General features: G+C 32.9%; 1 pseudogene; it reads right to left on the reverse strand.

The window, feature by feature from the left end:
* Positions 1 to 359: 359 nt before the first annotated feature.
* Positions 360 to 12046, reverse strand: LOC128166072 (uncharacterized; annotated as a pseudogene).
* Between the last annotated feature and the right edge of the window lie 2620 nt (positions 12047 to 14666).

A 14666-nucleotide genomic window follows, 5' to 3' on the forward strand; every position in this document is an offset into this window, starting at 1 on the left:
AACCCCGAGCTAACCCTGATTTGTAGGGTCATCCCGGGTTTATCATCTAAAATCTAATCCCAGACCTTGATATTCGGGGATAATGTTGTACAGAGGTAGGTCACATGAAATATCTACCAACCCTTGCCCAACCCGGAAGTTTAACGGCTAACCCCGAGCTAACCCTGATTTTTAGGGTCATCCCGGGTTAATCATCTAAAATCTAATCCCAGATCTTGATATTCGGGGATAATGTTGTAGAGAGGTAGGTCACATGATATGTGGGTGTACCCGGGTTTAATCCAGGCTATACCCGGGGTTAACCCAGGGTATACCCGGGGTAAACCGAGGGTATACCCAGGGTAAACCCAGGGTATACCCTAGTTGAACCCTGGATATACAAGGGTTTCAATCAAAGTAAAACAATATTAGACCTTAAGCTTAATGAGCCCAAGTTCTTAACGTAATTATCTTAATTAAGTATATCAAAAAGTTTCATTAATGTCGATCATTCACTACATTTGATGAATTTCTTGCTACAATTGAAATTTAATTGTAAACTATAGATGAATTCATTAGTTCATCAATTACTACCAACAATAATTTCTATTTTTATAAAATTTTATATATATTGCTACTTAACATTATAATGCAGGATAATGAGCAAAAAAAATCATAATTTTTATGATGCTATTACATTTAACAAATGAAAAGTCCATATAATCGAAGAGTCACAATCAAAAGAATGATAACAAACCAAATCATCAGATATTTATAGAAAGAAATGATTGACAGTCACATGGGTTAATGGGCGGAGTCCCGCATTCCCGCACACGCATTTCGTCAAAGTGCCTATCATTGAGCGATATTTAATTCAGGGGGTATGTAGACATTGCAAAAAAACTGAGATAACTAAATAAAAGGGCTCAGACATACTCATTTACACTCGGTAATGGTTGGTTGAATTAATTTTCATAGTCATAAGAAAATATTCCCGTTTTTTCTTCGGTGGAAAATTCCTACCTCTTTCCAGACCTGGAGATCGCCATTTTGAAAATGGCGCCGGCCTTTACCTGACCCAAAACGAAGTGAAAATGCAGTGGCGGGGGCGGGTACCAGACCAGACTTTATTGGACTCTGGCGTATGAACACATAGGACTGCAAAAAATATCTAAATTGTTCGTACTATGTTACATCTGACTATTTTCAAAGTATTCATAAATAAAGTTCTTAAAAACCAATGCTTCAAGATACATTACATCAAATTTATCGATTATTTTCAAGAACTAAATCTTGTCAGCGGTGTTAATTTGTGCTACGGTCCAAACACTGTTTCACTTTCGGTTTGCCAGAGTAACTTCATAGGAGAGTTGATTAAAATCAACTCCCAAAAATCAACTTTTAACTGACTGCACTAGGGGATTAATTAACCTTATCCTGTAGAAGAAGCGTGTCAGTTCTGAGCATAATATACACAGTATCACATAGCTCTATACTAAATAGTGGCATATCTTTTAACTAAATACATTTACAATATTAAAAAAATCGTTTTATTCATACTAATATGTGTTTATCCTTCATTCTTCAGTAAAACAGCAGCTGATACTCTAGAGGCCAATGATGTTGTTCCCCCATAGGCACTAAAATTAAATCAAAATAAAAACTCATATTCTCACACAGTAAGATTTGAGGTAGTCCTTTGAAGGATTAACTATAGATCTTGGCATGCAAAGATAACAGATACTTGTTCTTTATAAGCTCCTAGAGACAATATTTGTTTGTACAGTCATAAGCAATCATACATGTATAAAGGAAAAAGATATGAGGCTAATGTGCAACAGAATGGGTGCCCACGAGAATTCACTCTGTTGAACACACCTTTATGAAGGTGAGTGCTCCCGAGCACCCATTCATTTGAACATGCCTCTGATTTCCATTCATCTGCTTTGAGTTTCTCATATTAATCAAGATATATACACTTAAATTAGTTGTGGCATTGATTTTGTTTTTGTTTTTTTTTTAAATTAGGTACTTAGATTTGAGATATATGATACATTAATTTCTCACCGGTTCTTTGGTGCTTTACTTGCAACCATGTTGTTGAAGTTTTGTTGCTCTGGGTGGAACCAAGGCACACAAGCTGTGGTTATATTCGCTTTAGGCTTAGAGTTATTCTGTTTAGAGCTTCCTTCAACATTTCATCATTCAGGGGATTATCATCATGCAGATATTTCATTATATCAACAATTTTTTAAGTATTTTGTTATATTACATATGGCTTCATATTAATAAATAAATCATTCTCCTCAAATAGAGACATATCTACCATTCATTTCCTTCCAACTTCCTCTTCCGATTGCCTTTTAATGGACAGAGGGTACATATAACATTTTGTAATGTAACAAATAACTCCCTCTTGCTTCGGTTGCTTATGGGATTTTGAGAGACTGTATAATTGTTTGGTAATGTTTTTCTTCAAATGATTTTTATCTCATCTTTTTTCCAAGCTTTGAAATTCTGCTTTCAGTCGTGCTACAGAAGTGGACTCATTGCCTTCATGAATGGCACTGATCTCAAACCCATCGTCCTTTAGTTTTCTCAACATACTTGCTGCCATGTCCAACTCCATTGCCTTACTTGAACCTATTGTAAAAAAAGTCAGCCCTGTGTTACTTATTGAACGCTAATTAAAAAGAAATGAATTCCATAGTTCAGTTATATACCCAAACTAGCTTGTTTAGAGGCAATTAAATCAAATCGAATATCTCATGTAAATTTTACACCTAAAAATCATGCAATTGTAGAAAAAGTTATTTTGACCATATTGTTTAAAATCTATATTGTAAACCATTTCATGAAAGACTTTGTATTCCTATATACATGTGCAAAATTGTATATCATACATACTGGTATTTGTATAATATTGATTTGATTTAAAAATCTAGAATTAAAACACTTATCAAGTATATCCTATCTATGGATATTAACATGCAATAATTCAGATTAAAAATAATAAATAAACTAGATACGATCTCGTTACGAGTAACGAGTAGGTCTTCCGTTTAATTTTTCAAACGATTCGATTAAAATATCAATGAAATTTCAGAATTATCCCTCAACCACCTTCTTTTAGATAATGTATACGATTGTCAATATCCTTTAAAATGCTTAACAAAGAGTTTTGCTTTTTAACATACAGCACATTAAAGATTTAATATTTTAGTCCCCTAAAATCTCTAATTACGTCATCAATGGGTTTGGAAATGAGTTTTACAAACAGATACTGCTGCTATCAACAACTTTGCTTCTATAATGCATTACAAAATCTTGATCATTTTTAAGGTATGAGTAATAGAGTTTAGGAGTCTATTGGCCCCTAATTTAGGGGCCAGCCCCTTTTTCTTGATTTTATACGAAAAGTCTCATGAATACTAACATTTTTTGTTCTTACATCCATCTAAAATTGTTGATCACTTTTGAGATACAAATGATTGAATATTTTAGGGGCCAGCCCTCTAGATCCTTAATAGGGACAGAAAATCGTGTTTTGATAAGTGGAATCAATTTAAATCATTTATTCAAACATTTTCTCTTCTATGATGTCTAACAAAATATGTATACTTCTCTAGTTATTTTTCGTCAAAGTTTAAGTACTTTGGCCCATAAAAATCCCATAATTACGTAATAAATGGGCGTGGCAATGATTTTTTCAAATAGATATTGGTACGATCAACAACTTTGCTTCTATAATGCATTACAAAATCTTTATCGTTTTTAAGTTATTCGTAATAGAGTTTATGACTGTCTTGGCCCCTAATTTAAGGGGCCAGCCCCTATTTCTTGATTTTGTTGAAAAGAACTTTTGATTATCTACCACTTTTGTTATATATGTTTTAACAAAATATCAACTCATAAAAAGATACAGATCAAAACGTATGGAAAATTTGATTCGAAATTCGTACCCAATTTTCGAGCCTATGCGAGCTCATAGAAATGGCGCCACTGGCGCAAAAAAACTACATTGTGCACAACTTCAACCTATAGTCTACCTATCCTGAAAATTTCATATTCCTATCTCTGATAGTCTCTGAGTTTATGTCTGCACAAAATTGGTCGTAAAAATTTACAAAATCGGCCGTAAATCGGAACCGGAAGTGACGATTTCAAAATTTCAAAAAACTTCTAGAATTATGACCTCTGGCAATCATCTGTGAAAAAATGATCGAAATCGGCCGAATAGTTTTCGAGATATCGCGTGCACAAAATTTGGGGAAAAAAATAATAATAACTAGATACGATCTCGTTACGAGTAACGAGTAGGTCTTCCGTTCAATTTTTAAACGATACGATTAAAATGTCAATGAAATTTCAGAATTCCTCTCAACCAATGACTCCCTTTCAGATAATGTATACCGGTGTCAAAATCCTTGAAAATGCTTAAGGATGACGTTTACTCAGAGTGAAAAAAAATTCCACTGATGATAATGAAAAACCAACTATTGTGTGTTATAGACCTTTTATTGTAATGTTATTTTTCATTTTCAAAAAGTAGGTCAATGACCTACTTTTTGAGTTAATGGCCATTGTATATTTTTGGAAAATTAAAGGAAAATCACTTAAAATTTTACACTATGATTGAGATTTTCTTAATTGTGAAAACAATACAAATTGCTCAACACTTTTAAAAATAAAATACAATTAATGAATGGCAGTGACACTAAATACAAACAAAGCATTAAGTTTTCCTTCACAATTTTTATAAATATTCCAGTCCAAATTTCCTCTATCACTTTTCAAATTCCTACCCATTTTTGATCCAATTTTACAAAAAATTGAATGATGATAATACAAAAACATTTATAGTATTAAGCTACTTTTATCGGTCTTATTCTGTTGGCATATAATCTATATGAGGTCAATGATCAAAATTTTGAGATATGGTGTCTTTTCTCGTTTTTAAGCATATTTCAATATTTTTTAAATTCATGCCATACGGTTATCATAATGAATAAATGAGGTAAAACTACCAGAAAATATGCAAAATTATATAGACTAAAATATAAAATCTTAACTTTTAATATTAGAGTACTTCCAAAAATGTTTTAGCAGAAAACAAAATCTGCAATATTTAGTCCGAATTTCCTCTGTTTGGCTAAAAGTCTATTTTTGTTTTGGCATAATTCCATAATATAGTAGAATTATCGAATGTTATGTCAATAATAATTCATTTCACAGATACTTTTTGTGTTTAGAACAAATTTTACTGATGACATTGAACTTTATAACAATCCGAATTCGAGAACTCAAACCCTGAGTAAACAACACCCTTAACAAAGAGTTTTGCTTTTTCACATACAGCACATTTAAGATTTTAGTCCCCTAAAATCCCTAATAACGCCATCAATGGGTTAGGAAATGAGTTTTATAAAGACTGATATTGTTACTATCAACAACTTTGTTTCTATAATGCATTACAAAATCTGTATCGTTTTTAATTTATCTGTAATAGAGTTTACGAGAGTCCTGGTCCCTAAATAAAGGGGTTTCACAAATGTTGACATTTTTTGTTCTTACACTTATATAGAATTCTTGTTAATTTTTTAGATACAAATGATTGAATATTTTAAGGGCCAGCCCTTAAGATCCTTAATAGGGACAGACAATGGTGTTTTGATTAGTGGAATCCCTTAAAATTATTAATACAGATATTTTCTCTTCTACATTGCTTAACAAAATATGTCTCCTTCTCTAGATATATTGCGTCAAAATTTAAGTATTTTGGCCCCTAAAAATCCCTAATTACGTAATAAATGGGCGTGACAATGATTTTTTGCTGATAGATATTGTAACGATCAACAACTTTGCTTCTATAATGCATTACAAAATTTTTATCGTTTTTAAGTTATATGTAATAGAGTTTACGAGAGTCTTGGCCCCTAAATAAAGGGGCCAGTCCCTTTTTCTTGAGTTCATTCTAAAGGTCTCACGAATACTAACATTTTTTGTTGTTATACTTATCTAAAATTGCTGTTCATTTTTTAAATACGAATGATTGAACATTTTAGGGACAAGCCCTCTAGATCCCTACTGGGGACATACATTGGTGTTTTGATTAGTGGAATTGATTAGAATCATCAATACAAACATTTTCTCTTCAACAATGCTTAACAAAATATGTCTCCTTCTCTAGATATATTATGTCAAAGTTTAAGTATTTTGGCCCCTAAAAATCCTTAATTACGTAATAAATGGGCGTCTCAATGATTTTTTCTGATATATATTGTTACGATCAACAACTTTGTTTCTATAATGCATTACCAAATCTGTATCGTTTTTAAGTTATTTGTAATAGAGTGTACAAGAGTCTTGGCCCCTAATAAAAGGGGCCAGCCCCTTTTTCTTGAGTTCATTTGAATGTTCTCACGAATACTAACATTTTTTGTTCTTACACCTATCTAGAATTGTTGATCAATTTTGAGATACAAATGTTTGAATATTTTAGGGGCCAGCCCTCTAGATCCCTAATGGGGACATACATTGGTGTTTTGATAAGTGGAATTGATTAAAATCATCAATACCAACATTGTCTCTTCTATAATGCTTAACAAAATATGTCTCCATCTCTAGATATATTGCGTCAAAGTTTAAGTCCTTTGGCCCCTAAAAATCCCTAATTACGTAATAAACGGGCATGGCAATAATTTTTTCTTATAGATATTGTTACGATCAACAACTTTGCTTCTATAATGGATTACAAAATCTGTATCGTTTTAAAGTTATTAATGATAGAGTTTTTTAGTGTCTTGGCCCCTAATAAAAGGGGCAAGCCCCTTTTTCTTGATTTTGTTGGAAAGAACTTTTTATTGTCTAATACTTTTGTTATATATGTCTTAACAAAATAACAATTGATAAAAAGATACAGATCAAAATGTATGAAAATTTTGAATGAAAATTCGTACCCAAAATTCCGTGTCTCAGTCAGCTCCAAGGAATACAGCCACTGACATAAAACTAAATAGGGCCTAACTTCAAGCTATATTCTATATATCCTGAAAGTTTCAACGTCATATCTTTGATAGTTTCTGAGATCATCTCTGCACAAAATTGGTCGTAAAAATTACAAAATCGGCCGTAATTCGGTACCGGAAGTGACGATGTCAAAAATTTCAAAAACATATAAAATTCAAGTCATGTTCCATCATCTGTGGAAAAATGGTTGAAATCGGTTGAATAGTTTGCGAGAAATCGCGTGCACAAAATTTGGAAAAAAATAATAATAATAATAATAAGAAACAGTACGAAAACAATAAGGTCTTCCGTTGGAAACGGAAGACCTTAATTAAATATTTAGCCTACTTACCTTCCCAGGTGGAACTTTCTCTCTTCTCGAAAAATGATGAGTACAAATGCTGCATAACCAGGTTCGATAATCAAAGTCTATCACTTTATCTGTATTTGGTTTGATCATGCTACTATGGCCTATAAGATGATAAAAAGATAATCTAAAAACTAAACCAAAATTCATTAACAGCTATATCCTTGTTTTCATGTATAATTTGGTTGGAGAGAGAGAGAAAGAGAGAGAGAGAGAGAGAGAGAGAGAGAGAGAGAGAGAAGATAATGAGCACATAAATACAAAACACATAATAACATCATTTCTGTTAATTAAGTTGAATATTACGTGTATTATTGTTATCCTGGCTCCAAATCCACGTGTCTGCCATGCTGCGTCAAAGCTTGCTTCCATGCTGGTGCTCTCTGTGCTGTTTTTTTCTTTATCTCTCCTTTATCACACGACTGTTTTGCCCTAAAACATGAATATTATGGTTTAATTATGTCCTGTTAAAAAAACTGAAAATAAAATCTTTTTTTACCTGCTAGAATGCATATAATTATCAAAAAGTATTTTTTGAGTCAACAAATTTGTATGTTTATCAAACAATTAATTTCGTTTTTCCATACAACACTTAAAGTCAAAATATATTATTGATTTTGGCAGAATAAAGATTATAAAACTCAAATGGATAGACCTAGCGCTATATGATTAGAAACAAATGTTCTCTCAAGGGAAAAACAACCAAAGTCATTATCATATAATTACCTACACAGGGCGAAAAACCATCTTTAAGCAAGTCCTTAAAGGTGGCTTAAAGGTGACTTAAAGGAGCTTAAAGGCTATACAACCTTTAAGCCGCCTTTAAGTCACCTTTAAGCAAGTGCTTATAGGTCCTTAATGTCCAAACTTCTTTAAGCCACCTTTAAGCATCTTTAAGTGGCATTTACGCTCTCTTTACACTGCCTTTACACTGTCTTTAAGTGGCCTTTAAGTCAATATTGATCAAGCTGAACAATAAAAACATATATTAAATGCAAAAGCTCTTTATAGAGATGGGAAGGGGTCATCCGAGTGATAATATAATTTCCAAGGAAGGGGGTGGGGTGTGTTCCAGGCGGTTTTAATCGTCGCTCCATTAAACACAGATCGCTATCATCAGCACCGCTCCGATGGACACAGATTGCCGTTATAAAATTCTTTATAATTTTTTGGGGGTTTCAAAATTATTGTAGGGATGAGCACAGTCTCTGTATCTTAATATGTGCATAAAACTAATTAAAGTATGTTTGTTTCCTATTATAAATTAATCGGTGAAAAAAAAATCTATCTCTCTCTCTCTCTCTCTCTCTCTCTCTCAGTTTATCCGGTTATTAAACAAAATAAGGATAATGAACCAAAAATGCATGATCTAATTTGTTAATCGGTTTAATGTTTGTATTTTTTTTGAATGTTCATTATTTCTAACTCTAGATCTGCTAGATACATGTTAAAGATGAAAAGACTCTCAACTGCCTTTGTTATATCGGGCAGGATATTACCGCTTTGTTTGTCTAGACATAGTTTTGTTCGTTTGTGTATATCTAATTAGAGTCTATTGTTTGTTCAACTTAAGAAAACCCCTGGAACTAACACAGAATATACAAGATATACACAACAGTTGTGTCGTGTGCCCAGGTGCATGTTTGTGTATATCTAATTAAAGTCTATTGTTTGTCTAACTTAAGAAAACCCCTGGAACTAACACAGAATATACAAGATATACACAACAGGTTTGTCGTGTGCCAAGGTGCACGTCAGGGTTTCTAAAGGCGTTGAATCTTAGTATGTACGAGTATACGATAAGTCTAGTGAATAAAAGTTAATTTACATATGTAATTCATTTTCAAAGTATTATTTCCTAGCTCTGGGTTTCAAAGATGTTACGTCTACAAATTAACGATACATGTATGTAAGAATAAAATCTTAAGGCTAATTAATTAATGTACCGGTGATCATAAATAGGGGTTGATTATTTAAATATATGTATAAGGGTAAATATGTCAAATATACCCGGCCTGGCACATCATACAATTGTATGTACAAGTCATTTGCAATTGCCACATGCAGTAGATACGTCACCGGTAATTGGTAATTTTGTTTGTTATAGAATTGATAGTTTATAAATCATGTACATACAATTACATGTAAATATTTAAACATATTGGATCGGCGCCGCGATCATGAAAACCGGGAAATTGCGGGAAATTGAACAAATACCATAATAGTATCAATGCATTTAATAAAAGAAATGATTCCATTTTCTTTCTTACATTTTTATAGCTATAAATAAGATGAACATATATCTACTCGCTTTAAATTTATTAACTACATGTAAGAAAGCCTACTATAGTGAACCTAACGGTTTCCATTTAGGTATAATATATTTTTGTTCACTGAAGACCAAGTTCCGTATTTCATTCTAAATACATGCATGCATGTAATTTATAAATTAGATATAATTGATTGTTACAAACTGAATGGTTTTTCAAAACCTTTTCAAGTAAATACATTCAATACAGTGATTCAATATCCACTGATATATAGGATATAAAAACGCTTTTATATATGTAAGTTGCCGTGGCGCAGAGGATGTGTGGTGATGCTAGTAAACTAAGGGTCACGTGTTCAATTCTCGCCGTGGTCGGTTTTTTTTTTTTTGGTTTTTTTCTTCATTTTTCTTTCTAGAACAAAAACTGTTTTAATACCTTTTCTTTCATAAAGTTAATACATTTTGTTGGAAATTAAGCATAATATTGAATTAAATTTTTTTTAATGGCTTAAAGGTGGCTTAAAGGTAGCTTAAAGGTGGCTTAAAGGTGGCTTAAAGAAGTTTGGACATTAAGGACCTATAAGTTGTCCTTAAAGGTGGCTTAAAGGTGGCTTAAAGATAGTCTTTAAGCTGCCTTTAAGCCATCTTTACGCTTTCTTTAAGCCACCTTTAAGCAATACATATAGCTTAAAGGTAGCTTAAAGGTGGCTTAAAGATCGTCTTTAAGCTACCTTTAAACACCTTTAAGCTATCTTTAAGGAGGGCTTAAAGATGGTCATTCATCCTGTGCTATTAGACTCACAGCAATTGTGGTTTAATTAATATTCAAGGTATCAATTTTCGTAGCTGCAGGTCTGTACCTCCCGACACCAAGTTCATCCATTTGATTTTTTTTTTCAGACCAGGAGTACAGACCTGCAGCTACAATTTATAGTGGATAAAGTGAAAATAACATTTGATTTCATGGGTAAACTTAACAATGGAATCAACGAAAATTGGTATTCAGCAAATATTAAAGAAACCACTGTGACTGCTAGTATTTTTTTAATTCTATGATTTCTGAAAAAGAAAGCAAACTAATACAATCTTATTCAATTGTTTTTTAACCTGACTTGATAGGGATTTGGACATTTCCTTTTCTCGCCTTATGATTGTTGATTGGTTTGGTGGTGGGATGTTGCATGCAGCTAAAAATTTCTGCAAGTGGGTTGGCCCCATTCCAGAGTGAATCTTGACTACAAAAAGAAGAGCTAGTGAAATATTTTATAATTGATATTTATGAGAACAAATATATTTATAAAAATGGTAATAAAATTAACTTTATAGTTTATTAAGAAAGTTTAGATGAAATAACAAATATTAATATCAATGGCCTTGCCGGCAAATATGTATGCCAACTAATAAGATGCAAGATCCCCAACAGTAATGTATGTATCTTTCAAACAAGTCAAATGGATTGCACACATTCATTCTGTGATATATAAATGTTATATATATATATATGAATAATTATTAATATTTAATATATATAAATCTTTGCTGTGTTTTATGTAAAAAAAATTGATTTCCATAATGTTTCACTTTCTCAGACGAAATGAATCTTGCTTGAATGCCAAAAAAAAAAGGTTCTGCAGTTTTTTTCATTTAGATGTATTGCTCCAGATTGTATATGTGTTTGTCATGAGAAGGAGGGGGTGTCATTACACAATGATACAAAGCATAGCTAATAGAGTTGGAATTGATTGTTTTTTCATCTTTTTTTACATTCATCTATTCATGACTGAGTGATAATTCATTAACTGAAATTTGATATGTATTGTGAACATTTCAGTACATTGGATTTTCATTTATAAAAGAGTCTGACTTAGTAGGTTGCATAGTTTTACTTATAGTTGTGATTGTAATTTATCAATCTTACCTATAGTAACTTTGTTATTTATGTCAAATACACCATTCTCATTTCTTTTGCCGGTGGTTACGGTGTTGATATAAAGACACTGGGGACTGGGGCACGGAATATGTAGGAAGCTTCCTAGGCCACTGATCTTTTCGTCTACGATATGAGACAGATGAAGGGGATGAGAGGACTTAACGCAAAACATCTGGTCAGCAATATCCTTCGGTTCAACTATCCTCCTGCCGTCCCTCCATGAAATATCACTGCCCTCTGCCACTGTCTCCACGAGCGCGATGTCTGCATCGTAATAAACATCATGGTCAGCTGTTTGTAAATTATAGCAATCGTTTGCTTCGAGTGAATACAAGTGCTCTGTTCCTCTGGTTTTACTCAGGTCATAATTAACTTTATTAAAATATCTTAAACGGTTTGATCTGCTTGCTGTACCTTTCTAAACAAATTTCCCTTTCACTTTTGGCTGGTCAGAAGTTGAACTTTTCGATTGACATTTGTTGACGTCTACCATTACTTTTTTAACTCGATCATGCGCACGACGTTTTCCGGAAATGGTTACAGTAAACAATTCCTTTTTTAGACGTCACATGAATCGATCACGTGACGCCTTGCAATCGCTTTCTTAAGATACAGGGTGTAGAGTATGCAAGTGTTAATGTGTAGTGCGTAAGGGTTTCAAGGATTAAGGTATAGGGTGTAGGGGTTGTAAGGTTTAAGGTATAGGGTAAAGGGTGTAGGGGCTACAAGGATTAATGTATAGGGTATAAGAATTGCAAGGGTTATGGTATAGGGTGTAGGGGTTATAAGGCCAAAAGTATAGGGTATAGGGCATAGGGTAATAGATGACCAGTTTTTTTAACATAGCAAGTTGATCAAGTTACTAAAAATAGAAATCCGTGTGATGTCATTCTATATTTGTCTTGTTTTGTGTCGTTTTGATATTTGTTACTTTGAATGCCATTTTGGATATTCTTTTGAAAGGAGTTTTAATATTATATCGTTTACAAGGTAAGTTTTATTTTAAATTTCGATTTATGTTATTAATAATGTGTAATGTATTTTAGAATTTATAGAATCATTCACTTGGAACTTGTTGTTGTCTGTTTTTGGATGCATATATCAAATTTTTTTGTTTGTTCATTGTGTCTGTACGTATTGTGTAATCTAAGGAAATAATTACAATTTGAACAAAGGAACTTATGTGCAAGGCAATAACCTCGTACAATACGTAAATGATATATATTTTTAACCAAAGAAAGATTAAATTCCAAATTATCACATTTGTAAACAATAACAGAACTTGAACTGTTTGAACGAATTATCCTTCTTTCATGGTGTCTTAATTGTTTCACAAAGAGTCATACTTCCATCCAATGTTGATTTACTGTAGGTATTGATGTGATTTGAGATTAGTCAAGGTAGAAATAAAGTCGTTGGGAAAAATTTCAAGGCTACAAAGCCATTAAGATTACTGGTTTATTTTTGTTAAATTGTTTGTGTTTTAACAAATGAGTGTAGATTATAGGGTGTGGAACATTGGGTGTTATGGTTAGGGTTAGGGTTAGGATTGGGTTAGGGTTAGGGTTAGGGTGGGGTTGGGTTAAGGTTAGGGTAAGGGCACTTTGACGTGTTGCATGTGCGGAATTGCGGGACTCCGCCTATTTTAATCACATGACTTGTCAGTCATGTGGATTATGTTTGCAAGTGTGTACGTTTCTTTTATAGTTGATTTTCGTAGAATGATTTGTGTGCAATTGGATGTGCAATTTGTTTTTTAGCGGTAAGTTGGTTTACTGTACTTCATATTTTAATCATCGAAAGATATTTTACATTATTGCTTATACATATTAAGTAATTAATGGGATGTAATAATCTTAAATAAGATATAAGTAATGAGATAGTATTTTATATAGAGAGAGGAATTCACTGAAAAGCAAACAATAAGATACTGACGGAAGGTTACCTGCGATATGATACAAAATATTTAGAATCAATGATTGCATAATTCTCTAATATCAACTTATATAAACTTTATTAATTATAATTTATAAGTACTGAGGTTGTACATTTTTGATGTACCCTAGATACACCTTGGGTATACCCTGGGTATACCACGGATATACCCTGGGTATACCCTATGTATACCCAGGGAATCCTCTAGGTATACCCTGGGTATACCCTAGGTATACCCAGGGTATACCCTATGTATACCCAGGGAATACTCTAGGTGTACCCTGGGTATACCCTAGGTATACCCAGGGTATACCCTAGGTATACCCAGGGTATACCCTAGGTATACTCAGGGTATACCCAGGTTATACCCTAGGTATACCCTAGGTATACCTAAGGGTATACCCAGGGTATACCCTGGGTATACCTAAGTTAGTGTTTACGAATGTATTGGCCACGTTCACTGTTATTCTAATACGTTTTGTTGAAAATATTTCACAATTTTAATATAACTGATTTATTAATAAAGAGACCTCCGATTATTTCAGATATGTAAAGTTAGTCTCGTTCAACCATCGGCTGTTTCCGTAAATCTCCGACAAGCAGAGAGTCATTCTATATTTAGAGGTCGCGTCATCAAGCTATCACGTGACCTGGTGTATATATTCTCTTGCTTGTTGGAGATTAACGAAGACAGCCGAGTATCTGGTTGAACGAGACTATAGCTCTTAGTTGCTTGGATCCATACAATTGTTTTGTTTTTGAATATTTCGATTACTTATACATAGTTTGATGGAATCAATTCTATCTTTAATCATTACACAACAGGATTCAAACGGGGTTTTTCTAAAAAAGTACGAGAATTCATATTTGAAAAATGTGAGTAATTCAAAGACAGATTATAAACTACTTGCCAAGAAAAGTAACATGTCGTTGATTTTAAAATGAATGATAATCGACAAAATCAACTCCCGTCAGTACTTCAGTACTGTCATTAAACTGAAGAGTCTTGGACTCCAGCCTATATATAATTGTGGTCATACTCTTCTTTATTGCTTTGTCGCCCAACATTAGTATTTCATATTGGCTCTATAACAATCATTTTTTTTTTCATTTACGTTATTAATTCATTTTATTTTACTCCGGACAATAGGTTAATGAAGATGCCCTTCTTTCACCTG

The sequence above is a fragment of the Crassostrea angulata genome, chromosome 10 (assembly GCF_025612915.1).
Source record: "Crassostrea angulata isolate pt1a10 chromosome 10, ASM2561291v2, whole genome shotgun sequence".
NCBI classification, from domain to species: Eukaryota; Metazoa; Mollusca; class Bivalvia; order Ostreida; family Ostreidae; genus Magallana; species Magallana angulata.